We start from the raw sequence: 27,428 nt of genomic DNA on the forward strand, positions 1-27,428 counted from the left end.
CAGTGCTTGGATAAACATAATGATATCTTATTTGCCATGAATTCCCTTAGTTTAGTTAACCAATTACTTTTCTAATTCTTCAGGTATCATTAAAGCCATTATAATTTAAGAATAAGCAGATGTGTATCATAACAGAGCTCTAAATTTAACCCCAGATACCTAATAAATGTATAAAAGGGAAAAAATTACCTATTCCTAATATGCTATTTAGATACAGGGTTTGAGGAAGAAATAATACATGCTAATGATGAAGTTAAAGGCTTCAGATCTAATTTGATTACATTCTGTGAACATTGGTTATAACTTGGCTAGCAGCTCAATTTATCACGATGACGTTCCCATTCACATGGGGCTAAAAGCAATTTTCGAGCAAGAGGCTAGAGTCATGGTGGATTGTTAGTGTGGGATAACTTTCATCAAACAGCATCTCATGCTCTGGATCTATTAGCTGGTAACAAGCATATACCAAGCTAAGATGATGCCCATAAACGGTGTCATTAGCTGCTTGTATATAAGACAAAGGTGTCTAATGGACCAACATCACACTCTTTTCCTCAGCCCCAGGGCTTATTTTACAATGGGTTATTATGCTAATAGATTGTAAAATAGTATACAACAACTCGGCTTTAATGTATTTACCCCTGTAGACAAGGAGGGGGAAAATGCTTTGCAAGCAATTATCGTGAATTATTGCACTATCTAAAAAACAATTACTGTAGACTCGCGTGTTTCAGTTTTCCAAGTTTATTACCATTAGCATACACACAGTGAAAATAATTGAGCAAGCTACTCAAATCTGCGCTTGCAAACATAATTCCCTGAGTAAGGGGATGTGAGTGTATGTGCATCCACCCTTCCTGCCCCCCACTGTTCCCCACTCCGGGAAAGACTTCTTCATGAGGGCACCAAGTACTTCTAAGAAAGGGATTGAGCCCTGGCTGCAATTTAGAGTGCAATTCGGTGAGCCACTTTTCCCTTCTTTACCTCCAATTACCCACAGCAACCTGCACACCGCTAGCACCACCTCCTCCTCTGGGTCCCAGCTGTTCCTGAATATCAGATCAGCACGCTGTAACTCAGCCAGAGAAGCCAAGTCTAAGAGAGGTCCCAGAGGAATCTGGCTAAACTGAAGCTCTTCTCCCCTCTCCTGCCTTGCTGACAGCATCTGTTAGACCAGTTCCCTGGGGCCTTATGCATCTTCATCGAAAACTCTCCACAGACTTGGAATTCACAATAACTGGTCCAGCCAATGCTCTTCCCTGGCAGTTCTCAAAAATGTGTGCTTAGTGAAAGAGAATTGGCTCTGTGAACGCAGACTAAATGAAGAGGGTCTTTTCAAAAGACAAGTCTGACCATGCCCCCCTCCCCCACCCCCTTTAAAACCTCACCTTATGCGCTGCAAACCCTGCATGCTCAGGTCTGCTCACCTCTAGCCTTTTCTTACACCAAGTTGCTTGACCTCTTGCACCACGGGGCCTTTGTACATGCTGTTTCTACTGCTCAGGAAACTCTTCACTCACCCGCTCAGTGTAATTAACATTGAACAAAACTTCAGATTTCAACTCAAGTTTCCCTTCCTCTGATCTCCCTATTAGTTTAATTCTTTGCTCCACCTTCCCTGCCCTGACCATGTTATTCTCTCAGGATTCATGTTCCTCTTCTCCAAACCCCTTACCATGGTAATATATTTGACTCTTATTTGTGTGGTCATTTGTTTAACACTAGCTTTCCACACCAGACTTCAAACACCATGATGGCAATAATCCATCTGCTTTACTACCATTGTACCCCCACTAGTACAATGTCCAGTACACATAGTTGGCGCTCAGAGACTATTTCTGAATGAATATCTCTATATATAAAACCCTAATATGCACATAGACCCAATGGCAGAACAACTGAACAACCAATGGCTATGACATGTGCTGACCACCAGGGGGCATGTGCGGAACATGGCAGGCATCGGCAGCAGGCAGCAGAGCGCGGAACATGGTGGGCATCGGCCGTGCGGGGGAATGATGGAGCAGGTGAGTAGGGGTGCCAGACCAAGGCAGGGCTCTGGTCACTGTCAATGGGGTGAGCCTGTGGTGGTTACTGAAAATTCTTTGCTCCTATTGCCACAGTCCCACTGGGCACTTGCACCCGCTGCCGGTGCCCGGGACCAGTCCCGATCACTCAGCGCCATCAGCAGGTGCGAGTGGCGGCTGCTGGCCTTGATTCCCCTGATGGCTTCTCCACTTCCCCCTGCTCCTGAAGGGTGATCGGGGCAGCAGCTGCCACTCGCATCCACTGCTGGGACCAGCCCCAATTGCTCCACGCTGTCAATGGATGTGAGCAGGGCTAGCCCCATCAGCATGTGGGAGTGGCAGCAGCAAAAGTGGGGCTGCCAGCAGACAGAGGATGGGGCCACGGCAAGAGGGGCCAGACGGGGGCACAGAGGGTGGGCCAAGATCCGCCCCTGTGCCCACTACAGCCTCAGGGCCCACAGTTCCTTTCAAGGTGCACAAATTTGTGCACTGGGCCCCTAGTCTACACTAATAAAAGAGAAAGATGCAAACTGACAGTACCTTCATGATGCCCAACAGCCAATCAGGAGTGAGTATGCAAATTAACCCAACAAAGATGGCAGGTTAATTTGCATGTGCAGGCACCAAGCAGTCAGGGGCGGGGCGAGGCAGGACGCTGACAACACAGGCATACCACACAGCCCCAGCTGCTCCAGGCCTCTGGGCAGCGTGGGAAGGCAGAAAGGCGGCTCCAGGCCAGAGCGAAGGCGGTGCTGGCAGGCAGGGGAAGGAAGGCCCATTCTTGCATGAATCTTCGTGCATCAGGCTACTAGTATAAATATATAAGCAAAGTCAGAAAGATAAAAATAAGCATTCTGCCTGCAGGAACCAATGAGTTACATGGGGTATATGTATTGGTGCCTAGTGAGATAGAATGATATAGCTAGCATAAAATCAATTGTAGTGGTCATTGACAATACAAGATAAATTATAACCATTTAGAAGGAAAAAGCAATAGAGATGAGTGTATGGAGGATTTTGAAGACAGCCTAGAAACTAGGTGAAAATGAGTTTTAAACTGTGTGTGTGTGTGTGTGTGTGTGTGTGTGTGTGCGCGCGCATGTGTGCGCGCATGTTGTGGGGGGTAATCAACAGTCCAGTATAGTGTGAACTAAGAATAGCTCAGGAAAGAGCAGAGAATTTGTCCATGAAGGTAGAGAAGGGCTGTCTATAGTTTTAATGGAATAAGGGGGATAGGTTCCAGACTACAAGAACTTAAGAGGACATAGGGTAGGGAAATGAACACATTTGCATATGAATGGAGAGACAGAAATAAACCAGTAATTACTGAGTCTTTTTACTGGAAAAGACTGGAAAGAGCTATCTGGCCAGGCAGCAGACAGGGATCGAGGTCTCTCGGAAACCACAGGATGCAGAAGGCTGACAGAAAGACTATCTGCATGGAGAGGCAGACTTGCCTCCCAGAAGCATACAAGGAAAGAAAAGAGGAGGCAGGAGCAAATGGGTGGCAAGAGGCACACAATGGGGCAGGTGGTGGAGAGCCCTTGTCTGTCCCTGGAAGTAAGAAGCAAGGACTTTGGGGAAAGGAAAGGGTTGTGTGTTGCAAGGATGTAAGCTTGGGGCATATGCCTCATGCTTTGTCCTGCAAAGAGAAGAGGGGAAAACAACCTCTCCTACCCTTGCTATGAAGGTGAAGGCCTGTTCTAAGCCACTGCAAAGGAAAAGAACTTTTAGAAGTCGTGTGTTGGAAGCACCAGTGTCCACAGAAGTGCTGAGTTCCCCTGGAAGTTCACGCTCGGCCATCTGTTAGTGTTGGGGCTGAGCATCAGTAACATGGACAACAACCCAATTGCCTGAGGAGACCCAGCTCATCTCCACTGGCTTCAGGCACATTCGCCAGGACGTGTCAGTGCGGTAACCTCACTCTAATCAGATGATGGATGGCCAGCCTGTGAAGGAGAACCACAGTCCCCCGGCCCCGTCAGGCCCAGCCATCTGAACCGCACTTGGCACGGAGTGAGGCCTACACAGCTCTGCTCAGGTGGCAATGCCATCACCAGCGAATATAAGGGAAGGAGGGCACACATTTCAGAGTCACACACAAGTGGGCAGCTTTGAAAAGGAGAGTCTGGAGGAAGAATAATTAGCACTGACAGCCCCTGAGTTTTTTTCCAAACATACTTTTAATTGATGAGCCCATTATATCCTTTCTAAAGGCATTTTTAAAACTTAATAAATGACTGCTTACTATGGAGCACAATACAATTCCTTACAAGTTAAGCTGTTCTCGTGAATCACTTGTAATTGCTGGGCACTTCCAGGCCCAGGGGATGTATAACTATATTATTGTATCCCTGTGATTTTATGAAGTCAAGACAAGGAAACAAATCACTGTAACTGGATTAATCTCTTCACCAAAGCTCATAATAATCAGCTGAAAACTTAAAAATCCCATAAACCAAAAACCCATCACTATTAAATCATCAGGTCTTTTTCTACCACTTGGTTTGTTTACTCTAAAAAAGGAAGGGTAAAGGAGGAGTGAGTGGGAAGGGGAGTGGGAAAAGGATGTCAGGAAGGGGCTGAGGAAGAGACAAAGTGGAGTAGAGAGGAAAGAAAAGGAGGAAAAAAGAAGGGTGGGACAGAGAGAAGGTGTAAAGGAAGGAAAGAGGAAGGGAGGGAGTGAGGACATTACATCAGTTTCCTATTGCTGCTGTAACAAATTGCCACAAAGATAGAGGTTTAAAACAACACAGATCTATTTTCTTACAGATCTGGAGGTCAGCAACCTAAATCAAAGTGTTGGCAGCTTTGTGTTCCTGCTGGAGGCTTCAGGGGAGAATCTGTTTCCTTGTGTTTTCCAGCTTCCAGCAGCCACCTGCGCTCCTTGGCTCATGGCCCTTTCCTCCACCTTCAGCGCGTCACTCCAGTCTCGGCTTCCTTTGTCCCATCTCCTGCTTCTGCCTTTCACCTTCCTGCCTCCTGCTTATGAGAAATCTTGTGATTACACTGGGCCACCCACATAATCCAAAATCACCTCCCCGTCTCAAGATTATTAACTTAATCACATCTGTAAAATCTCTATTGCCATGTGAGGTCACATATTCACAGGTGTCAGGAATTAAGATGTAGACATCCCCAGTGGCATTATTTGATCTGCCCAAATCATTTTTAAAGGGGGGGGGGGGGGGGCGGGTCCTAACTAATGTGAACAGTATGCCAACTGGAACCTCTAGAGTCTACACTGTTTTGATATCGAATGACCTTCAAGTCATGCTATAGGGGTGGCCCTCTCTATAAGGATGCAGAATATGCCATGTTGCCTTTTAACCAATTTTTTCAAAACACAGTCACACCCACAATCTTATTTTCTCCTCTAAAGATATCTTGTCAAGCCGGAACCGGTTTGGCTCAGTGGATAGAGCGTCAGCCTGCGGACTGAAGGGTCCCAGGTTCGATTCCGGTCAAGGGCATGTACCTGGGTTGCGGGCACATCCCCAGTGGGAGATGTGCAGGAGGCAGCTGATCGATGTTTCTCTCTCATTGATGTTTCTAACTCTCTATCTCTCTCCCTTCCTCTCTGTAAAAAATAAATAAAATATATTTTAAAAAAAAAAAGATATCTTGTCAAATAAGAAAAGCAGTTTGGCCAGGCCAGTGTGGCTCAGTGGTTGAGTGTTGACCTATGAACCAGGAGGTCACAATTCGATTCCCAGTCAGGGCACATGCCCGGGTTGTGGGCTCCATCCCCAGTGTGGGGTGTGCAGGAGGCAGCTGATCAATGATTCATTCTCATCATTGATGTTTCTATCTCCCTCTCCCTTCCTCTCTGAAATCAACAAAAATATATTTTTTTAAAAATAAGAAAAGCAGTTTATCCGTGGTTGTAAATAAGAACACTGGGGGAGAAACGTAGCCGACTGGTGGCTCCTATTCCCCCAATCACCAAGGGAACCAGTAGCAGCTAAACGGGACCAGCTTGCCTGGAGACAAATCAAAGGCTCTTAGATTTTTCAGATCATTTGAAAAAGAGATCATATCGTTTACCCTTCCTGCCAAGCATTCTTGTCACCTGGGCTTGGTCACCATGAATAGATATTTCTATGGCCAAGGAGCTCACGTCTTTGAAAGTTAACCCACTCATAGACGTTCCTGTCCAGGATCTATTTCCAAAGATAGCCCCACCCAGTTCTGGGGCCTGCACAAAGGTTGTCTCTGACCCAGAAGTAAGGGCTGGAGAAGAGTGGCATGCAGGTGCAGCTCAGCATCGAAGGTCATGCTGTAGGAGAGTGGCCCATTAATAATGCCCTGAGCATGGAGTCCAAAGCCCAGGGGCCCTTTCCTTTATATTCTTCTGCCTCTGATTCATTGGCTGGTATTAGGTAAACCACCCTCCTTTTATATGGAGCTGGTCCAAGGCCAAGAGTCAGGAAGCTCTCATGTGATGGTCAAGAGAAAAGAACATAGAGCCAGCTTATCTACTAGTTATTTGATGTTGAGAAAATTCTTCAATCTCTCTGAACCTCAGTTTCCTCAGTTGTAAAAGTGGGACAGTAACCTCACCTGCATCACAGAATCATTGAGAAGGCAAGGGATGTGTATGTCTTTGCAAATAAGTGTTTTCAAATTTTTTGGGTAGATATATAGAAGAGGGGTTGTTGGATTATATGGTAACTTTATTTGTAATTTTTTGAGGAACCTCCACACTGTTTTCCATTGTGGCTGTACCAGTTTACATTTCCAACAGCAGTGAATGATTTTCTTTGTCTCCACAACCCCTCCAACCCTTGTTATTACTTGTCTTGTTGATAATAGCCATTCTAACAGTGTGAGGCTGTATCACATTGATGTACATTTTCCTAATAGTTAGTGAAGTTGAGCATCTTTTCATATGTCTGTTGTACATTTGTATGTCTTCTTGGGAGAAGTGTCTGTTCAGGTCTCCTGGCCATTTTTAAAAATTCGATTGTCTGTTTAGTGTTGAGTTGTATGAGCTTTTTATTTTTTAATGTATTTTGGATATTAATCCCTTGTCGGAGGTGTTTGCAAATATCTTCTCCCAGTCCATTGGTTGCCTTTTTGTTTTGTTTCTTTTGCTGTGCAGGAGCTTTTTAGTTTAATATAGTCCCATTCATTTATTTTTGCTTTTACTTCTTTTGCCTTTGAGGTCAAATTCATAAAATCATCTCTAAAACCAAGATCCACAAGTTTAGTACCTATGTTCTCTTCTATGTAATTATTGTTTTGGGTCTTATATTTAGGTCTTTGATCCATTTTGGATGGATCTTGAGAATATATGTTAAGTGAAATAAGCCAGACAGAAAAAGTAAAGAACAATATGATTTTATTCATACGTGGGATATAAAACTAAAAGCAACAAATGAACAAAGACAAATAAACAAAAATTCATAGACACAGATAATAGTGTGGTGGGCACCGGAGGGAAAGAGTGGTATTGGGGGTAATAAAGGGCAAAGAGGGTCAAATATATTGTAACAGAAGGAGATTTGACTTTGGATGGTAAAAGCACAGTGCAATATACAGATGATGTATCATAGAATTGTATACTTGAACCAATATAATTTTATTAACCACTGTAACCCAATAAATTTAATTTTTTTAAAAATAGGGCAAGGGAGATGGTGTGTCCAAAGTGCTCAGAACAGTGTCTACAATAGTAGCTCTTACTCCAGGGACCCGGGCTCTCATTCTATCCAGCTTTTCCTCCTTCCCCTATGACATTATGACTGGGTATAACCTTCCTCAGCAAAATCCCTTTGCTCCAGATGCAACCTCTCATCACACACACACACACACCATAATTTCATAATTGCTATGCTTATCAATGTTCTCAGGATACTTCTAGTCCATTAAGCACTTCACTGTGGTAGGTGCAATGGGGCATACACACAAAATAAGAATCTTTCTCCTCTTAGGCAAGAAGAAGACCCATGGGCAAGTAACTATAATATGAGATAAAATGTTATGAGCTTCTCAGACTGGTTTGTATAGATAACGTGCTATGAAGCTTCAGAGGCCAGAGAGGCAGCATGGCTGGGAGGGGGAAAGAGGCAATCATAAAAGTCACATTTATTAGTCTCGACTCAAAACGCAAACATGATGGGAAGGATGTCGTAAGCAATGGAGAGGCTCATAGGGAATGAACATGACTGACATATTTGTTGGAGCCCAATCTAGTCTTCCATTTTGCAGACCCAGAAAAACGATTTATTCAAAAGTCTGAAAGTGGAGCTGACACTCAGGAAAACTCATATTAACTGCACTTAGCCTGATGTATAACAACAGGTGGTCAATATATTGTTTCATATGAGCAGTAACTTGAATTAGAGTAATCACAGTAGAATGGCAACTATATAGTTTCCCTGAAAGCAAATAATAATAAAAGAAGTTGATGACTGAACATAAAAGCAGACCAAGGAGAGTTATCTAATGTGATTGATTTCTGACATGAGTCTAAGATGTCAGGTGCACTGATATTTCCTCTGGTAAATACAGAGGACCAAAATGCCCTCTCTCCTTTTTCTTTTCTTCGTAGCCACTAACCCACCTCTTTCTGATTGACCTGTCTTTGTTTTTATTCCTAAGTCAATCATTTCAATTACACCATTATCATCTAGCTAATGTGGGAACCAGCCCATCACTTTGAAAGTATTTGTGGATCTCCACTCAGGCTCATAACTCTCAGTGGGAAATAGAGAGCAGTTCAAAGTGGTTCTGGGAAGTGGGACTATAAAGATCTGATGAGGCCAGACCCGGTAAAGGAACTGGACCTCACATGTGGGTGGTAAAGAGGGAGACTTTGTAACATCATACTAAAGACACTGCTGGGCCACTCTGGTTATCCATCTGTTTCTTCCACAAGGGACTGCTCAGGGCCCAAGCCTTTTCCAGGTGCAGGCTTCATGGAGAAGTATTTTTGGGGCAAATGTGACTTTAAGTGCTCCTAAATCAGACGACTGACTGATATACTGTATCTTGGTTCAAGATGTGCTCTTGGGAAAGGAGGTGGGGATGAGGGAATGTACATATAGAATGGGAGAGGAATAATCATAAAAATTGCACAATGTTCCTGTTCCCTGTGTCTCCTTGTCAAACTCCCCCTCTTAGTCCTCCTAAACACAGTCAGACCTGACACTCTCTGGGAGCCTTCCTGACCCCTCAGAGTTAACCCTCTTTCTTCTGTGCTGGGGGTCAGCTGACATTGTCCAGATGGTATATCTTTTAGGATTTGTGGGCCATATGGTCTCTATCGCAACAACAATCAGTTTGTCTATAACACTGGTCTCAAAAATGTAAATTTTTTAATGCGATTAACATATTAATGAGCATTATGAGCATAACCCAAGTTTCACTTTTGTTTATGTGCAATTTTCTCTATGAGAAACACTAGGTGAAGGCAGAAAACTCCCTGCACCCGAAACAAAATGCAAACACATACATAGCTCAAGTATCCACCATCTATCTCAAGTCACACAGGTGCTGTGACCACACCATCCACCCAGGGCCATTGCTTCCCATCAGATTTCAGCTAAGTCTTCTTCACCACTTCACAATAGCTCATAAGCTGACCTTTACCACTTCACAATAGCTCATAAGCTGAAGGCCTTCTGGCAAACATTAGGTCTTTTTCAGGGCAAACTGCCATATTTATTGTAGCATTATATGTTTCTTCACCATTTAACATGTGTAAAATTGGATTGCCATCTGTATCAGGTTTCCATCCATTTTTTATGTGTCACTGACCCGTTTTTTGAGTGTTGTTCCCCGTGTCATGTTTCGAATATGCCCTGTGGAATTTATCGCACAGTCTTGCATAGCTGGTGATTTTTAGGAGCACGTACCATGTTAAAGCAGAACTGACTGTACTCATCGCTGCCATTTTAGGGCCACAGTGGCCACAGACAACAGGTGAACAACTGAGCATAGAAGTGTCCCAATAAACTTCATCTATGAAAACAGAACAGGCTGATTCAACCCGTGATCCTTACTTACCTTGCTCTATGCTATCTCTCTACCTTGTACACGATTCAGTTGCTGCCCTTCACATCTGGATTGTGATGTATTTATTTGAATGTCCTTCTCCCCGACTAGACCATAAGCACTGTGGAGGCTGGGGTTCTTTTGTTCATCGCCTTCCTCAGCACCCAGCACCATGCCTGGCTCTCAGCTCTTGAAGAGTGGGCTGCAAGAGAGGCCTAAGTAATTCATCTCAGAGGAGAGGTCTTCTCCTCTCCCAGCACATATTTCAACTGCAAAGAGCTTTCCTCCTCTCCAATTCCAGCAACAGACTTTGACATTCAGATCCAGATGTAAGTAATATTTATTGAACCCTGTCTACTCAGCATATGGGAGTTAATTAAGAACATGATTTTATGTATTTTTAATGCCATTCCTCAAGGGAAATCTGAAAGATATGTGTATTACCTCCATTTCATGGGTGAGGGAATTGAGTCTCAAGTAGTGAAGTAGCAGTGAAGCCACACGGAGCAGAGCATGGCTTGCTCACAGGATTGCTGGCTCTGGGGAGAGAAGCTGGGGCCCATCTGCGGATGCCCTCAGGCTGACTTCCCTTTCCTCTCTCACCACAACGAATGTGCTATGGAGATGGCCCCTTAGGTTTGCCTAACAAAAAGAAGTGCAAAAGAAGGAAACTACAGAAGCCGTTTCTTAAAATCTATTGATGAAGTTATAGTAATCTAAACAAGAAAGCTTTAGAAACAAAATAGGTGAGATTCCTGCTACCTAGGAAAAGCAAAAAGGAGGCAGCATTCAGCCCAAAACAGCTCTTAATTTTCAGAAGGCTCTAAAAGCTCTCTGGTTCTTACTCAGCTGGTTTGGTTTTATAGGATCGCATTGGTTTTCACTTGGCCATAAGCAGTTCCTACACTCTGTTTACAGAATGACAGAGTTCTAGGTTCACTTGATTCTCTCTGACATACTACAGCAAGAAAGCCTGTGTCCAGCCCACTCTCCATTTACATGGCAATATAAGCAACTATGAACAGCATCTTGCCTGAACTGGCAAAATTATCATCTGGTGACTACAAATATGACTTAAAGGCAGTGGTTCACAACCTTCTGGCCCTTTTAATATAGTTCCTCATGTTGTGACCCAACCATAAAATTATTTTCGTTGTTACTTGATAACTGTAATGTTGCTACTGTTATGAATCGTAATGTAAATATCTGATATGCAGGATGGTCTTAGGCGACCCCTGTGAAAGGGTCGTTCGACCACCAAAGGGGTCGCGACCCACAGGTTGAGAACCACTGCTTAAAGGGACTTCTGGGAAAAACAGAATGTTCAAAACCCACCTGGCTCCCATTATTGCTATGGAGCCTTGTTCAAAGGCCCTGGATCCAGCCAACTCCCCAAAGTCGGAGGTGTCAGTGGGGTGACCCAAGGCATTTCCTCGAAGACCACCCTGGCCGTGCCTGGCTCTTTGCAGAGCATGTCCTCTACAACCCAGGAGAGGGGAGATTTTCTGCTCCGTGGTGTGCTTCTGCCCTGGCTGGGTGCCTGGAGTGCAATGTGTACACAATCCATTTCATGAGACAGATGGAAATTTGAGTTATAGCAAATAAATCACACGGCACTTCTTTTAGTGAATGTCTTTCTACAGGGAATCTTCCTGTTGACTAAGTATGGCCTTATCCCTCCTTGATTAGGCACACAGATGTTTTGTTGATATTTGACTCCTATGCGAAGCATTTTACTTAAAAACTATAGCTTCCCAACATGTTGGGTTTTACCACTTAGATACTGTGAGGAGTTTTGTGAACTGATTATTATAGCCACATTCATTCTGCAGACACACACACCAACACAGCCACAGATATACAACAAAATCACCAGCACCCACAAACACCTCATACCTCACCCTACCCAAATGCGAAGGTTGGGGCTTGTGAAAAGCAGGTAATGACTTGGACATTGTCATTTAAGAATCTTTTACCATTTTCCAAATAGATGTCCTATCTAAATACCAGAAAATGCTTACCAAAGAGCAACAGACTTTGGATCACACCGATCAGGGTTGGGATTCCAGCTTTACCAATTATCGGCTGTGTGTCCATGGACAACACAAGTCTGAGTCTGAAATCCAAATCTGTGAGGTTAGAATATTAACACTACCCGGCGAAGATTTTGTGAGACAAGCCCCTGCAGCACAGTGCACTGAGCACTTTGTAAGTGTGTATGCACATGTGTGTGTTTTGTTTTTGTTTCTTTTGGGGGCTAAGGGCATTGACATGAATAAACACTACTTCCCTTCCCAGGTAACTTGAACGTTTAAGTACTGTCCACACTCTGGATGGCTTTGGACTGAATATACAGAGCCAAGAAAATTGCATTATTGAGTAGCCATACCTACTCATTGAGAGGAAAAGGTAACACAGGGAGATTTAGCGATGCCAATTAATAGATTTTGAAAAATAGAATAGCAAATCTAGGAAAACAGACTAACACAGATTGAGTACCCATGATGTACCAGGCACTTAACATAAACTAATTCATTTAAAACTCCAACCAATGAGGAAACTGAGGCTCAGGGAGATTAAGTATTTTGGCTCCGACTGCGCAGCTCATGAGAGGAAGCCCTGTGACTTCAACAAGGCAGGTGGGACTTAGTTTTGCTCAGGTGCCTCTTGCCTGCTCAAAGCCAATTATCTATAATAATAAATCTATAATAATAAAAAGCATAATATGCTAATTAGACCAGACGTCCTTCCGGATGAAGCTGGGGCTGCGAGGGAAGTCTGGGTCCCGGGTGCCAGAGAGAAGCTGGTGCTGGCAGCTAGGGGAAGAAAGGCCTATTCTTGCACGAATTTCATTCATTGGGCCTCTAGTTTAAAATATAGACAGTTACACAAGAGCAGTGCACGTGAATAGAGATCAACAACATAGGGCTACAATTCAGAGGAGGCCCTGTGTGCAGCAGAAGCAAGGCATAAGTTGTCAAACGTTTGCACTGGGTAAAAAATACCCATGAAGCAGCCCCCTGAATAGGCACAAGTGAGTCCAGAGAAGCCCTCTCAAGATTCAACAATGCTAATGTGCATCCAACAGAGAATTCCATCACTTTTCTGAGAGCAGAACATAAAAAGGAGCCCAACAGGCGGAGGCTTGGAGGTGTACCGAGCCCATTCCAGACAAGACATAAAGGACATACAGAAGAGCCAAATCAAAACTTTAAAACAAAATGTGGAGCTTGACTTACTGGGGTCAACTCTTTTTGATGAATCAAAAAAGAAAAAAATGAGCCAACCTTGATTAACATTCTTCTGCATCATCAAAAGGTGGCAGATCAAGATAAGGTAACCATAAGGTAATAGATTCGCACAGTGCTGTTAAAGGACTCATCTCCTGTTGGAAAGGGGCAGCTTTCTTCCCTGAGGGGTCATACCATAGCTATGAGCATCTGCCATCCCATAATTCTGAATAAAAACCTTAATCCCTCTGCAGTGACTTTTAAACTCCCCTGATTTTCTCTAACAGACATGGAGGGACAGCAAAATAAAGTCATCATTCTTTTCTATTTTTTGAGCTTAATTGCTTCTTTTCTTGATTAGTGGCTAATTGCCTATTGTTTCATTCTCTGCCCAGGAGAGAGACTGCAGGGGCGAGCTCTCTGACTGCACATTACAATCACCTGGGGAGCTTTGGGAAAATAATGATTCCTGGCCCTGCGGGCAGACCCAATGACAGAATCCCTGGGAGGGGTGAGCCCAGGAACCTGTATTTTCAATAAGCTCCCAGGTGATTCTAATATGCAGGCGGGCAAAGAACACCACACAGTGCCACACAGTGTCAGTGCTTTGGGATTTGAATTCTGGCTTCACACTAACCGTGTGACAATGGACAAAACACTGACCTTTCTAATACTTCCTCTCCAATGAAGAGCTCAGGCTGCAAGGGTCAAAAGACAGAGTGTGCCAGGGGTGGGCAAACTTTTTGACTCAAGGGCCACAATGGGTTCTTAAACTGGACCGGAGAGCCGGAGCAAAAGCATGGATGGAGTGTTTGTGTGAACTAATATAAATTCAAAGTAAACATCATTACATAAAAGGGTACGGTCTTTTTTTTTGAGTTTTATTCATTTCAAACAGGCCGGATCCGCCGTAGTTTGCCCACTGGCCGTAGTTTGCCCACGGCTGGTGCAGACCTTTACAGGCTATGAAAAACACTAAGAAGAGAAAGCATTTCCATTATGTCTATCATATATGTTAGTTAAATAGAGCATGTTTTACAGATAAATGTAATCTGTAACACATTTAATTCCATGAGAGTTTTTGTATTTTGAGTCTCAAACAGCCAATATGGATGAATAAATCAAAAGAACCTGGATCTCCTTACACATTTAGTGATAAGAAAATACAAAGGCTCTTTCTCTGAAGATGGAAAGAGACACTGCCTGAAGCTGATGAGTCATTCCTTTATCCTCAGGCTCACACATTAAGGAGCTTATCCTTCTAAGGAAAACATTTCCCAAATGTGTGCTCCAGTAATGGAGACACCCCATACTTAGTGCAAACTAGAAAGTGAGGACACTTAATTATTCCTGAACAGTCACTTATTGATCACTGTGCAGGAAGAGAAAACAGATGCTTTATCTAAATTACCTCTGATCAATTGACTTGAGAGGTGCTGAAGATTAAGTGGTAGTTAGGGGTCTGCATAAAATTAGCAAAACAAAATAAGCTATATTCCTGAATGATCAAACAAAATCTCCTAAAGGGGGGAAATCACAGATAGATTCAGGCCATGATGCATGTACCATTAGAAGTATTGAAATCCAATACTCAACAATACTGGATGATGGTTTGGAATAAGAAATGAAACGAGAGGTTTATGACCTGTTTGACTCAAATGCACCATGTGAAATCCAAACAGTCACTACCAACATTTGGGTGGCTGTGTGAAGTTTATAAAATGAGGGAACCAAAGATCCAGAGATGCTATTAGAAGCTTGTTAAGTGCCAGCAGGGGAACTCCAGGCTTGCCAATTTGCCTGCTCTAGTTGCAGTGTTATTCTATAGAATGGAAGAGAGAGAACGAGAACGTGAGAAACAGATGCATGTATATTCACATGACCAGAGTGTCAAAGGCTTTGATGGGTAGGAGAGTACCTGGTATGTTAAAGGGGCAGCAAAGAGTGAAAGAACAGAGTAAGCAAGAGGAAGTGACAGCTGAGGATCCAGTGAGGAACCTTACAAGTCGCCAGATCATGGCAGGCCATGTGGCATATACATGCCATATAGGATCATTTAAGGTTTTCCTAAAGTGAGATGGGAAGTCATGGGAAGGCTTTGAATAAATATATGATGTGATCTGTTTTTAGATGAAAAGAGTCACTCTGGCCGCTGTGTTGAAAATGTGCTGGAAGGGAGTAAAAGCAGGAGCACAGTTAGGAGTTATTGTAAGAAGTCTGGTCAGCGATTACCTGCTTGGTCAGGGTACGAGGGCTGAGAAGGGTCAGATTTCGGGCGTATTTGCAGATGGAGCTGACATGGTTTGATGAAGGATGTGGGGTGGGAGAGAGATATGTCAAGAAGGTCTCCAAAGTTTGGGGAGTCACATGCTCCTGATCAGGCAGGTAGGAAAAAGACTGACCATTGGATGTGAGGAACCAGGTGGACTGGTAGAGAAAAAACGACTGAGGAGGATTGAAGAGAGGATGGGAGAAGAGGACTGCAGATGGAGTGTAGACAAATCTTGAATAGGTTTTCTAGGTAAAAATGAGGTGATATGAGATGTGGGCTTGAGCAAGTGATGTACATCAAAATGTTAATAGTGACTGGTTTTAGCTAGTAAGATGTTAAAATATGCTCCCCATACCCCCCAGTTTTAGCATAGTTTTTATTTTCTAAGTTTTCTGAATGATTCTGCATTATATTTATAAGTAGAAAAAGAAAATATTTTAAGATAATACTAGGTCCTGAGAAATATAATTTCCTGTCTTATAGGAGATAAGATACACACACAAAAACAAAACTAGCTTAGAACTAAAGCCAGGAAAAGAGGGAAAAAAGGAGGATTCATAGCCCCTCTGTGAATCAAACCTATGATAACATTTATGTAAACTGAAAATATATACTAGAAAATAACATTATAGCCCTAACCGGTTTGGCTCAGTGGATAGAGCGATGGCCTGCGGACTGAAGGGTCCCAGGTTCAACTCCGGTCAAGGGCATGTACCTTGGTTGTGGGCACATCCCCAGTAGGGGTTGTGCAGGAGGCCTCATCTCTCTCATCGATGTTTCTAACTCTCTATCCCTTTCCCTGCCTCTCTGTAAAAAATCAATAAAATATACTTTTTAAAAAAGAAAATAACATTATATCTTTATATCGTGTGTGTGTGTGTGTGTGTGTGTGTGTGTGTAGCATAAAAAGTAAACTGGAAGGATTTACATATCTGTCAAAGTAAGAAACGTCCAAACCTAGTAAAGAATTATTATGAGTTTATTTGAACCAAACTGATGACAATCGTTGAGAAGCAAAACCTCAATAGACTGAGAAAAAATGCTCCAGGGAATGGCAGTTTTGTGCCTTATTTATACATCGAATCAAAAGAGGAGGCATAAGGGGGTTACATGAAATTCATTGGTGATAGATTAGGGAGGCAGGAGAAAGCCAAGCAGGGAAATCTCTGAGATTGGATAAAAAGCAAAAAAGTTAGACAATACTTCTTTTACATTGGTGGGCAAAGGATAGTTAACATTTACAGAACATGGAGATGGTATGCAGGAAAACAAGATAACAATGACAGAGACTATGCCTTTAGGGGCCTGGAAAAGGGGGCTTACTCTGACATTCCAAATGTATGTTATCATAGATGCAAAAAGACAACAGACAGGCTCAGTTAAGGTAAGATATAATCTTAGTTAGGGAAGATATCACATTGGCCTAGAACATGACTACCCACCATGACTCACTTTTAGTTAGGAAATTTTCATTTCAGACCATCCTATTATTATCATCGTGATGAGCTAGTTATTAACATTAATAACAGGAAGAAAGCAAAGGGGAAACCAGATATTATAAGCGTGGTCATCTGGGCAGCTTCACCAGGAAGCTACACTCCTCAAGGCACCACAGGTTCATTCCCTGCAGATCACAGGGAGAAGGGATTGAACAAAGAGGGAGGTGGGCATACGCGTATTGAAGTTAGGATGACATAGTGAAGGTGGTTGCCTATCAGGGTAGCCTGGGAAAAAGATCATTGGCTAGGAGGTAGACCCATCAGAAGCATGTGAAATTTTGGAGGAGTTAAATTCCTAAAGAGTTCCCTCTCTGTCGTGTTTGTTTGCTCGATACTCTCTTGCTCTATGACCTGCACTTGCCTGGTGTGCTCACCTGCCATGTGGCCTTAAGCAGCTGCATGGACCATGGCCATGTGGACCCCACATACAATGGACTGAAGCTGAGAACACAAGTTAAGCTAGCTTGATGCTGGACTGAATTGAACTGATACCATTATAATTAGCTAGTCTATATATATAAAGAGCCAGGGGCCATCACAACCAAAAGGATGACCGAACAGGCTGAGTGGGGTGACAAGGCAAGCAGGGAGGTTAGTGAGGGACGACCAAACGACTGAGCAGCAGGCTGTGTGGGGTGACCAGGCTGGCAGGTGGGGCAGTGAGGGGTGACCAGGCCGGTGGGGGCGGGGGGGCTAGTAAGGGGCGACCATGTTGGTGGGGGGGGGCTGTTGGGGGCGACCAGGCTGGCAGGCAGAGGCGGTTAGGGGTGATCAGGCTGGCAAGGGGCCAGTAGGGGTGATCAGGCAGGCAGGCAGGCAGGTGAGCAGCTAGGAGCCAGCAATCCCGGATTATGAGAGGGATGTCCATCTGCCAGTTTAGGCCCAATCCTGAGGATCCTGAGGATCGGGCCTAAACTGGCAGTCAGACATCCCCTGAGGGGTCCTGGATTGGACAGGGTGCAGGCTGGGCTGAGAGGATCACTCCCTGCATGAATTTCGTGCACTGGGCCTCTAGTTATTAATAATAGAAAAGGAAAGGAGCAAAGAGGGAAGCCAAACTTACAGGATGTCATTTGGGCAGCTTCACCAGAAAGTTGTGATTTCAAACTCCCCAGGGAACTACCAGCCTATTTTCTTCAGAATCACTGAGAAAAGGGGTCCAACAAAGGAGAGATAGATGCATGTGAAGTTAAGTTCGGGTAACTAAGGAAGGTACTTGCCTGTCAGTCAAGCCTGGGGAACTATGGATTGGCCAGAATAGGTGGAACCCATGAAAATTTTGGAATACATAATCCCCTAAACAAAGAGGTTCTCTCTCTTGTTGCTCTGACTGTTCTTGTGACTTGGCTTGTGGCTTGCTCTTGGACTCCTTGCATTGGCTTGTATGGCCCACAGCTATGCGGACCCCACACTCAATGGACTACTGAACTACAACTGGAAAAACACAGGCTAAGCTAGCCTGATGCTAGGCTGGACTTGGCTCCAACATGGAAAGGAAACTTTGGACACTGACTGATTCTAGTTCTGCTGAAGCCAAAACTACACTTCTTCTATGGCATCAAAGCAATCTCCACTAAATGAAGATTTTAAAAACAGCTTGTTAGCATTATTCACTTGTTCATTTATTCACTAAATATTAATTGTGTACCCATTGTACACAGGCAAGATATTCCAGTTGTTGCATGGTAATGATTAGGACAAACAAGTTCTAAACAGCAAATGCTATAGTCTATCAAGAGTTGAAAGTGAATTCAGGCAATTCTGCATAGCATACCAGATTTTGAAGAGCTATGACTTTTGATAACTTTTACATAGGCAGTAATTTAGAGTATGTATTAGCTGCTACCTCCAAATGCAAAGAAAAAAAGTCGTGTATACCTTGCTGACTTTTTTTTTTCTTCAGGATTTCTTTCTTTCATTACCAAAGTAATTGCTTTGTTTCACAAAAAGAACAGAAAATTATTTCTAGTGTGAATGACAGCAGCAGCCTTTATGGATAATCAAAGGAAGAGGAAAAACTGACCAGTGAAAATGTAGAAATGTTAAATTTGTCTTTTTTTTCTCCAAAACAAAAATTAGAAGCCTGTGAATTTCAGCAGGACTGGAATGGGAATGGGAATATCTCACCATTCCCAGAATTTTAATCACCTTCACTGACCCCACTGCAGAACCAAATTTTCACAGAAGTAAGCACACAAGGTTGTGACTGATGTTTTCAGAACAGCATGGAGCTCAGCCAACAAGAGGATTTTCTGAAATAACATCCTACAACCTTTGGTAACAGAGGAGAAAACAAGGAAATAATAGATTTGAGAGTCAGACTACAGAGAAAGCTACAGCTAGGAGTGGGAGTCTATGTCTTCTCCAAACTATGAATACACTTAAATTTTATCTTTCCCAGGATAATTATGTAACCCAATAGCCAAACTCTTTAGCATAATTTAAGTCAGGTTTTCATATACTAGTACATATTTATAGTTTCTCATTTACTCCCCCTCCCCCTCACTCTCACTTTATCTCCCTCTTGCTCTCTCCTTCCTAAATAATTGTTTTTCCTATCAAGTACATAGTCACAGATTACTGAAAGGGCAGTCTTGTAAAGTACCCCTCTAAGGAGATTTAGTGTATTTCACAAAGATGAAAAGGTTAAAACCTAAGTAGTATATGATTAACCCAGAAGAATATTCTTAATGAGAAACACTTCCTAAACTACCTGATTTTCTGCCATCACAGTCAGATTCAAGACACAGTTGCTCACATGAATTGTCTCTAAGAAATTATAATTGGTTTTTCAATTGAAAAATAGTTTTCGCCAGGCCAGTGTTGCTCAGTGAATAAGTGCTGACCCATGAATAAGGTCACCAGTTCAATTCCTTGTCAGGATACATGTCTGGGTTGCTGTCTCAATCCCCATTAGGGGTTGTGCAGGAGGCAGCTAATAGTTGATTACCTCTCATCATTGATGTTTCTATCTCTCTATCCCTCTCCCTTCCTTTCTCTCTAAAATCAATAAAAACATATTAAAGTCATTAAAAACATTTTTAAAAAGAAAGAAGATAGTTTCCTTTTAAAAAAGTATATTCTGGATCTCCCAGAAGGCCATTTTCTAGTCAACTACTGCTGTGCAAATTCAGAGCCAGTATTTTTACTGGGACCCAGTAGTAATATTTTCATTGTCTTAGGCAAATGGAAAAGGAATAGAAGCAAAATTAACAAGTATTCAAGATAGGCAAAAGCCTTTATGAACAAAGTTTGAAAGGGAAAAGAAGAAAGAATTGAGTCATCATACAACACATAGTATAAGCCTGTTAAACTCAGAAGAAATTTAACCCCAAGAGTCAGCACTGTACTCAAATTTTCTCAGTAATTCCATTTTCAGTGAAATCACATCATCTGTCACATTAAATTAATGTACTTAATTTAAATTTTATTCTCTTTAGATTGTTTTTATTTAATTTATAAATTTGTATAAATATGAGGCATTTATAAGTAGTTTAATGTTTATACATATTTATGTAAAAAATTAATAAACATATGTCAACACAGGGGGAGTCTATAAAATTTTAATCCTTTCAAAAGGGGTCTATAATATTGCTCAGTTTTTAAAAACACTGAGCTAAAGAAGCATCTACACTAAATATTACTAGTAGCAGGGTAAATAAGGCCACCAAAAGATGTTCTCATCCCAACCCTGGAACCAATGAATATGTGAACAACAGCAAAAGGGTATGATTAACTTACAGGTATTATCCTGGATTATCCAGGTGAGACTTACTGGTATACAATTACTAGGGGCCCAATGCATGAATTCGTGCACATTGAAAGGAACTGTGGGCCACGAGGCTGCGGTGGGCACAGGGGCGAGTCTCAGCCCATCCTCTGTGCCCCCACCCAGCCCCTCCCGCTGTGGTCCCCGGTCTCCTATTTGCCAGCAGCCCCGCTCCTTTGGCTGCCACTCCCATGGACTAATGGCGCCAGCCCCATTCGCACTCGCTGATGGCATGGAGTTATTGGGACCTGCACCAGCAGCAGGTGCAAGTGGCAGCTGCTGCCTGGATTGCCCCTCAGGAATAGGGGGAGGTGAAGAAGCCCTGAGGGGCAACTGGGACCAGCAGCCACCACTTGTACCCGCTGATGGTGCCAAGTGATCAGGGCGGGTGCCGAATGAGAGCGCAAGTCTGGCACCGGCAGTGAGTGTGAGCACCGGGTGGGACAGAGGTGTGCAGGAACAAAGAATTTTCAGTAACTACCAGAGGCTCACCCCAATGACAGCACCTGGCACCCCGCCTTGGTCTGGTGCCCCCGTTCACCTGTTCCATCATCCCGCAGCAGCTGACGACCACCATGTTCCACACACGCCCCTTGGTGGTCAGCACACATCATAGCGACCTGTTGTTCGGTTGTTCCACCATTCGGTTTATTTGCATATTAGGGTTTTATATATAGGTATTAAGTTCCCTGGAAGAGGAGACAGCAGATCAGAGTGGACAATAGGAGGTGTGAGGACAGAAAGAAGAGGCTGTAATTCCACAAGGAAGGGGTCCCGAATCAAGCAACACAGGCAGTTTCTAGAAGCTAAAAAGGGAAGGAAACGGATTCTCTCCTGAAGCCCCCAGAAGGATCCCAGCCCTGTCAACACCTTGATTTGGGATTTCTGACCTCCAGAATGCTGAGAATAGAGCTGTATTGTTTCAAACCATTATGTTTCTGGTAATTTGTTACAGCAGCACAGGAAACTAATACACTACTTAATCCATTTGTATAGAGCGATCTTAAGATCAATGGAGACCACTGTGTTTTCCAGGAAGAAGATTCACTGTCCTTTGTGATCCCCAAATAGGCATTCAAATTATGAGCAAAGCAAGGTCAGATTTCAAAGGAGGAAAGAGGAGGGAAATGTGGAAGTGCAGATAAGGCCAGGTGGGTGCCCCCCCTCCCCCGCACCCAAAGACCCTTCGTTGGGAATGGAAAGTGGTTTTCATTAGTGAGTGGGAATTGGCAGGGAAGGAGAGAAAGTTGGGAGCCATAGACAGTCGACCACAGGAGAAGGGGACTGCACAGAAGGGCAGTACTGGAGACTGACTGCATGCCCACCTCTGCAGGTTAGCTTAGGCCTGATCCTTGCCGGCCTCTGAATCTTTAAATCTGCTCTCAGACTATTTTCCCAGAATTTGTTTCCAGGGGAAATGAGGCTCCCCAAAGATCTGTTCTAGGAAATAAAACAAATTCTAACAGCACTTGAGTCAAGGCAAATCGAAGCTCACCCCTACTGACTCAGGCCATGAGGCAGGGCCCCTGGCATGGGGGCAGAGAGGAAGCCCTTCTATTCCTGGTCCTGTCTGAGAGCTTGGGGAAGGAAATCAGGCCAAGGGCCAAACACAGCCTGGAATAATTATGCAGAAAGCAATAGAACTGAATACCAAAAGCCATTTATTCTGTTATTTCATCCCTTAAGGAATGAGAAGCAATTATTCCCTAGCGGTCTTAAACAATACAAGCAAAAACCAAACAAGATGTCACAGTGGCTGACAGGAGGACAATAGCAGCAGAGCATAAATGAAATGGTGACTAGTAAGAATGGCGTATCTTGCTGTCCCTGAATTCTCTTGTCCATGTTGCGGTCATTTTCTCTGCTTCAAGGGCCTCCTCCCTTCTGGAGGCCCCCGACTCTGGGAGGCAGGATTAAGTTGTTTTCAATTTTCAGTCTCTCATTCTCTTAGGTTTTAATCTCTTCCCAAGCACAGTCAGGCCAGGGCACACTAGTGTACTGTGCAGGGAAGTGCATCACAGCTATTAGTTTGAATGAAAATAGAGTCAACAGTGTTCTGTGTTGTCACTCAATGCTCTCTCATTGCATATCACTAGGGCTATCACTTAATAATCTAAGAATGATTTATTACCTAAAGGGTAAAGATTCCAATTCTGTTCTAGAGCTTGAAGTCAGCTCATATAAGGAGCCTAATTAAGCAATGGAAAAATCTAGTGACACTATAACTATTTTCTCACAACATAGAATATTTAAAATACAAATATTGCATAGGGAATCCTGAATCCATTCTAAAGATGCTTTCTACCCTTTAAAATATGATCCTATTCTTCAAAAATTATTTAAAGTGTTGATAATTACTATCAACTTTACCATGATTTATTTTCTCATTTCAAAAAAGCAAATTCCTTAAATTTACTTACCTTAGAATTCATGATAAATTTAAATTCAACTAGAGAATCATAGTATTTACATCATAACATCTAAGAAGTAAAAGGTTGTGAAGAAGATCATAATAGTAGCCTGTGAAATATTTAGGAAAAAATGATTTTCCTTCAGAGTGTAGGCATTCGTTTGAATGATGCTAATTACAAATGTCTGACCTCTTAAAGAAATAAATCTAGTCATATAAAAGCATAGAACATTCAAAATGGAAAGGACCTAGAGTTAGCTGCTTCAATCATTCAGACATGAGTAAGTCTCCTCCACAGTAATTCAACTGATTGCCCAGACCTTTCCTGGACACCTCCACAGAAATGGATGCACTGTAATCTCTGACAGCTCATTTTCCCTCATTCTGAGACAATAGTCTCCCTTAGTGTCCCTTCCTGTCTCCCATGGGTCACACCTCTGCCCTCAGCAACATGCACAATAATTTCCCCCCTGTGAGGACTCCCCAAGTTATCTCTTTTGACCCTTGTACAGGCATCCTTAAACTCTGGGTCACTACATTTCTTACTGATTCTCTTGTCATCTGGTATTCACAACCCAACCTGGTATCCCAGAAGAGGTTTGTTCTTCTACTTGGATCACTTGGTTGAGCATCAGAATTTCTGTAAAAAAGGATATAGTTACATTCATTAGATATGTTCTGTAAATCAGACTTCCCATTGAGAATGGTCTGCCCTCCAATGAGCCCAAAATTTGAGATTTTCTTTCTCTACTGTTCCTCAAGAGTCCAAATTGTCTTTCAAGTCATCCTGAATGATAAAAGTCAAAACAAAACTCAGATATGTTTACCGATACATCTCTTAGGGCAAAGGACACTATGGATAAGCAAATGGGACTATATCAAAATAAAAGGCTTCTGCACAGCAAAAGAAACCATCAACAAAATGAAAAGAAAGCCCACTGCATGGGAGAACATATTTGCCAATGATACATCTGTAATTTCCAAAATACATAAGGAACACATACAACTTAACAAAAGGAAGACAAACAACCCAATTAAAAAATGCGCAGCCCGGCCAGCATGGCTCAGTGGTTGAGTGTCAACCTATGAACCAGGAGGTTATGGTTTGATTCCTAGTCAGAGCACATGCCTGGGCTGTGGGCTTGATCCCCAGTATGGGGCATACAGGAGGAAGCCAATCAATGATTTTCTCTTATAACTGATGTTTCTCTCTCTCTTTCCTATATGAAATCAATAAAAAAAAAATGTATTTTTAAAAAATGGGCAAAGGACCTAAATAGACACTTCTCCAAAGTAGATATACAGAAGGCCAAGACACATATGAAAAAATGCTCAAAGTTACTAATCATCCAAGAGATTCAAATTAAAGCAACAATGAGGTATTACCTCACACCTGACAGAATGGCTATCATCAGCAAATCAAGAAATGACAAACGTTGGCGAGGAGGTAGAGAAAATGGAACCCTAGTACACTGCTGGTGGGAATACAGACTGGTGCAGCCTCTGTGGAAAACAGTGTGGCGTTTCCTCAAAAAATGGAACTGCCATTTGACCCAGTGATCCCACTTCTAGGAATATATCCTAAGAAACCCAAAACACCAATCAGAAAGAATATATGCAACCCTATAATCCTAGCAGTGCAATTTACAATGACTAAGATCTGGAAACAGCCCAAGTGCCCATCAGCAGATGAGTGGATAAAAAAGCTGTGATACATTTACTACATGGTGGTAAAAAAGAAGGAACCCGCCATTTGCAGCAGCATGGATGGACCTGGAGAGAATTACGCTAAGTGAAATAAGCCAGTCAGAGAACTATAAGTACCACATGATCTCACTCATATGTGGAATCTAATGAACAAAATAAACTGATGAACAAAATAGATCCAGAGAGATAGAAGCATGAAACAGACTGACGAATTTCAGAGGTAAGACAGGGATAAAGGGGGTGGGTGGGGAGAGATTAACCTGGGAATTTATATGCATATATACATAGCCCATGGACACAGACAATAGTGTGATGAAGGCCTGGGAGGGTTGGGTACAGGGTGGAGGGGGTCAATGCCAAAAAATACAAAGGGGACATGTAATACTTTTAACAATAAAGTTAAATTAAAAAACAAAACTGAGGCTGCCTAATAATTATCCCCAGGAATACAGAAATAAACAGCCGAACGTGATCAGGTGTACTGCTTGCTCAATGCAAAAACTACTGAAAAAAGAAACTGGAAAAACAAGCTAGAAAAGTCTCCTAACTTGATCAAGTTCCTTTTATGAACATCCCTATCTGGGGAAAAATTGCAAGTAGAGTCATCCCTGTGATTGCAGCACAAAAAATAAAATAAAATTATTTTCTTAGTCCCTACTTTCAAAATGAAGCCCTACTTTAGCATTTGCTAGGCCACGTTTCAAAAGTGGTTTATCCTCTTGTTCTTATTGCTCAGAACTTGCTAGGGAAAGCAGTGAATTTTGAAAGTGGAATGTAGACGAGAGAGGAAGGGGACCCACGATATTGGTAGAAGCAGAGCCAGCTGTTGCTCTGATGGTGAACACAGCGGTGAGATCCCAGCTTATTACAGGAGCCATGGGCAGCAGTTTGGCAGGTACCGTGGCTCCTGAGTGGGAAGTCCACCATTGCTCTAAAGCTATATTTCTGTAATAAAACAAAAGACAAGTACCCCTTAGTGGCTGGGTGTTTTGGTTTCACACCTTCTCATTTGGGTGTTCTTTGCTTAGCCATCCAGAAGAACTGATTGAAAAAAAACTCAGAGATTTCAATTACTGCTAATGTTGCCTAAGTGTTTTCACTGTCACAGTGTAGGACTTCAACTTTTTAATAAGTTTCTGGTAATTATTATAAGTTCTGGTCTAATTCCAGCTGAGGATTTAATGAACTCATTCTGACAAGATACAGAATATTGTCCCAATAGATGTTCACTTGGAAATGGGCCACTTTCAATTTCAAGTGTGCAGAGCTGTGCAAGATTAAAAGCACTGGCAGTATAATTTCCACCTTGTGTCCCAGGCTCTGTGGATTTGTAGCTCATCCAGGCTGTCCATCTGGGGAGCAAACAGCATGTACTCCTTGATGAGAAAGTCTGGCCAGCCGACCAGCTGTGAAAAAAATAGATTACTCTTGTCATTTTTTCCTCCTAGGTAATTTTCTGGGAGTAAAAATATAATTTCTTAGAAGGTGTGTAACTTAAATTCTAGGGATGCATCTGATTTATATTTAAAACTTCACTACACTTTCATCTGTTAAATTTAATTTTCAACAATCTCCGGGCTATTAAAATATTTACTAATTCACAGAAGATCAAAAGGTTGCTTTCTGGTATTTGTGTACTAAGCAGCACAGGAAGAGGGGAGTGGAGGAGAAAGAACATAGGAGGGCTCAGTTGGCAGGCTGAGCTGAGCACATAAAAATGCACCGTTGCTCTTCCTACAGGTAAAGGAGATATTATGATGAAATTAAATAACTGTTGGAAAAATAGAGCATTCTATTGCCCCCAGAAGCTAAAATGGCAAATGCATCTTTTTAAGCCTCTGACATATAGCTTCATCCTTGTGAAAATTCAGAAGATCTTTACTAGAAATCAGGGCAATTCTAGATCAACTGAGCTGAAGAACTGAGAGAGGGACTGTTAACACCAATCTGAACTGTGGTGTGATATATAATATCTAGAAGTGTAATGTGTTCATCATACTATGTGTTTTCAGCCAGTTCATAAGGAATGGAAGGATATGTGCCATGTAAAACTAAACTTTTCAGTTTTTGCTCAGTGGAGAATCTATATAATAAAAAGCCAGAGTTGCAACCACCGAAGGCTTGACCAGACTGGAAGTCAGTGCTGGGTTGCCGTGGTGACCCAGCACTAACTGGGGCCACTGAGGGCGCCTGACCCAGTACTGACTGCCTAGGGGGCTGCAGATCAGGCCTGGAGAGAGGCCTGCAGAGAGAGAGGCAGGGTCTGATCCATAGCCTCTGTGGCAGCCATTGATCAGAATTTGCCTCACTTTCTCTCTTGGCCTGGCCAACAGCCATGCCTCCATTTCTCTCCACGCCTCCACGGGGGTTGCTGATCAGCCCTGCCTTTCTGACCAGGCCCCATTGATAGGCCCAGAGACACTGACTGGTATAGAAACTGACCAATCAGAACCAAATCTGGGTGAATGTAAGGAGCCAATGGCTGCCTAGGAGATGGAGCTTTTGATGCTGAA

This window comes from Myotis myotis, unplaced genomic scaffold (genome assembly GCF_014108235.1).
Source record: "Myotis myotis isolate mMyoMyo1 unplaced genomic scaffold, mMyoMyo1.p scaffold_m19_p_13, whole genome shotgun sequence".
NCBI classification, from domain to species: Eukaryota; Metazoa; Chordata; class Mammalia; order Chiroptera; family Vespertilionidae; genus Myotis; species Myotis myotis.